The 3,254-nt window shown below is 43.4% G+C and overlaps 1 long non-coding RNA gene across 2 annotated transcripts; it reads right to left on the minus strand.

Moving 5' to 3' along the window:
- Positions 1 to 230: 230 nt before the first annotated feature.
- LOC135246544 (uncharacterized) lies at positions 231 to 1,434 on the minus strand. Of its 2 annotated transcripts, none has more exons than XR_010327753.1 (3): positions 1,252 to 1,434; positions 565 to 611; positions 231 to 318 (listed from the first exon to the last, which is right to left on the minus strand). It is a non-coding gene; the product is annotated as an uncharacterized LOC135246544 (long non-coding RNA). The 2 variants fall into 2 exon arrangements; XR_010327754.1 differs by lacking the exon at positions 1,252 to 1,434 and adding an exon at positions 1,096 to 1,242.
- Positions 1,435 to 3,254: the final 1,820 nt, after the last annotated feature.

A 3,254-nucleotide genomic window follows, 5' to 3' on the forward strand; every position in this document is an offset into this window, starting at 1 on the left:
AGTCACCGAGCTTAAAGCACCGCAGACTCCAGGAGTTTTTATTGAATCCAAACACAGAACCCCCATGTATCCTGCTGGTTCCTTTATATGCCACTGCTATATAAACCTCTCCCCCCTCAGACACACTGCACTCAGCCTCCCAGTAACAGCGCTCACACACACTCTCTCTGCACACAACCTGGGGCCAGAACTCAAATCTCTCTGGATGATCAGGATATGGCTCCTCTCTCCCCGGTGTGTGTGTCACCCTCCTGTTCCCCTCAGACAGAGACAGGTTTCTCTGCGCTGTGTTTGGATCCAGTGTGAGCTGACAGCCGTCTGCACACCAGAGACATTAATGAGATTAATTATCACTATTAATATTCACCTTATTATGTGTGTGAGAGAGAAAGGACTGTCATAGTACCTCTGTGTGTGTTTGTGTACATGTGTGTTTCTGTTTGTGTGTTTATGTGTGTAAGAGAGAAGTCTCTCGCTCTCTCTCACACACACACACACACACACACACACACACACACAGCAGAGTGTGTATCTATGCAAAGTGTTCTGTCGATACAGACTCACATTTCCTGGGTCCTGGTTTGGTCCTGTTCTCTCCTCCATGGTCCACACTGTAAGAACAGCAGAACAGAATTCTGAATTTTAACCATTCTTTATTTGCACTCTCAACACACCAATGACATCACATATATAAAAACAAAGGCACAATAAAACACAAAACCACGATCATATGAAAAAAACACAAATCTGTCAGAAAGGAAACTTATTCCATTCACTCACCCTGTTCCATGTGCAAAAATATTTCCCCTCTCTCCACTGAACATAAAACACCCTTATAACACACACACTCTGAAACACACTCTCAATTCTCCATTGCTTTGTAATACTGAAACTCCACCATCACTGTGTCCCTGATCAAACCCCTAACTACAACAACCACATCTTATTTACTGCAGTGATCCCGTGCAGCACCCTCCACAGGAGATCCCCAACTCTCTTGAGTAACGCTGGTTTGTACAGTGCCCTCCATGCCCCCACCCAACTCCTTTTGTGTGTGTGTGTGTGAGGTGCACTATGGAAACTCTCTTTACTTACAGCAGTGTGAGTGTGTCCAGTTTAGCAGCAGACAACACTCTCACTCCTGAGTCTCCTGGGTGATTGTGTCTCAGGTCCAGCTCTCTCAGGTGTGTGTGTGTGTGTGTGTGTGTGTGTGTGTGTGTGAGGTGCAGTGTGGAAACTCTCTGTACTTACAGCAGTGTGAGTGTGTCCAGTTTAGCAGCAGACAGCGCTCTCACTCCTGAGTCTCCTGGGTGATTGTATCTCAGGTCCAGCTCTCTCAGGTCTGAGGGGTTTGAACACAGAGCTGAAGCCAGAGAATTACAGCCTCTCTGTGTGACTCTACAGCCTGACAGCCTGCAGAGAGAAGAACACGCACACCTCACACAAATTAATATAAACTAACAGGGCTGTGTGTGTCAAACACATAGCAGTGTGTTATACACCGTACACACATTAATATAAACTAACAGGGCTGTGTGTGTCAAACACATAGCAGTGTGTTACACACTTTACACACATTAATTGGGATGGCAGGTATGCCATCCCGCTAAGTTACGCCTTGGCGGGGGCATGCCCCATACCTATACAGCACCGAGAGTTTGGCACTTTTCAGGGTTCCCCACAGAAATAACCGCAACAGCCACAGACACTCAGCCCTTAAAAACATTAAATTCTGTACATTCTGACCCCATTTCAACAAACAGAATTCATAAACAACTTCACATGCCCACACAATAAAGCCCCAAACTAAGGGGATTTTGCATTTTCTCCTTCTTCTTCTTCCTCTTCTCTTTCTTCTTCTTCTTCTTCTTCTTCTTCTTATTTTTCCTGCCGCCTATCCCACTAACAACATGTCTCCCCATTGGACACTTCACTGACACCAGCCAAATCTTCACCTACACGACCCAATCGAAAACGCACATACACACGCAAAATACCGATACCTTTCTACTCTGAAACATTTCCAGTTTAAACAGCTAGTCCGCCTGTGGCCTAGTGGGCAAGGTTACAGTCTTGAGAACACGGAGTTGTAGGTTCAAGCCCAGCTAGAAACATGTTTCTTTAACCTGCTTTGACCCTCACTAATTATTGTCTACTACTTATCAATTATTGCTTTTGCCATATTCATTATCACTTACCGTCTGTACGTTCAGTTATTAACCGGCTACAATATTGCTAAGCCATATGGATTCAACGGGAGCTCTTCTGTGCTTACTGGCCTGTGTTCTTCTTTAAAACCACTGGCAGGTTTGCTAATGATATTTCACGCATTGCATAGCTATGGCATGGTGCTGCACTAACGAAGTCACAGACTGGTAAACCTCCGGTTTAAGGCTTGAATCCCGACTCGCCCTCAGGCAGATCATTTCCTCTTTTACACTAACATTTTCTTACTCTTATATTTGCTTTACCGAAACTCACTCACGGCCACCCATATGCATTTCATGACGCAAATGTATTCCTTTTATTAAAAAGTTACACCAGTTCACCGCTGTGCCATTTCTACTAACTATATTTCTTCACTTGGCTACCGTACAAAACCTTATACAAACAATTACTACGTATGTACATTCTGCAACTCCGCATTAAAACATTACATTTAAAATCATGATTCACTCATAAGTATAACTACTAGCACTGAACATGAGAAAAACACATTAGCGCAATAGATTGCACACATTATTTAACCCTCCACTTCAACAACTAATGTTAAATACAGACTGTTATATATACCGTTTGATAAGGAAACTAAGCTCGCTCATGGTCACTTCATTTACTTCGCACTATAGTCTGTGATCATGTCAACCTTCACCTACATGCCAATTCTGCTAAAAAACATATTGTTTCAACTACGCAATTTCATAATTTCGCCTAATTTACCTTGTTATTTTCTCATATGCAAAGCCTGCTGGGACATATGCGTCTGCTCCTATTCTCCACTATCAACTTTTCTGGTTCTAGCTTAACAAAACAGAAAAGAGGATTCCTACCTGCAGATAAGCCTATCAAAATGCCTTATAAACCTTACAAACACTAAAAGTGCATCTTCACGAAATAACAGAAAACGGAGCAGGACAGAAGGGTACACAAGTTGCGACCTAGGCAGCTCTAATTCTACGGGCTTGCTGGTTCTTTTGTCAATCAAGGCTCGTTGGATGCCCGTCAAATCCGTGAGTAGCCTACATAGCTACACT

This window comes from Anguilla rostrata, unplaced genomic scaffold (genome assembly GCF_018555375.3).
Source record: "Anguilla rostrata isolate EN2019 unplaced genomic scaffold, ASM1855537v3 scaf0486, whole genome shotgun sequence".
NCBI lineage: Eukaryota > Metazoa > Chordata > Actinopteri > Anguilliformes > Anguillidae > Anguilla > Anguilla rostrata.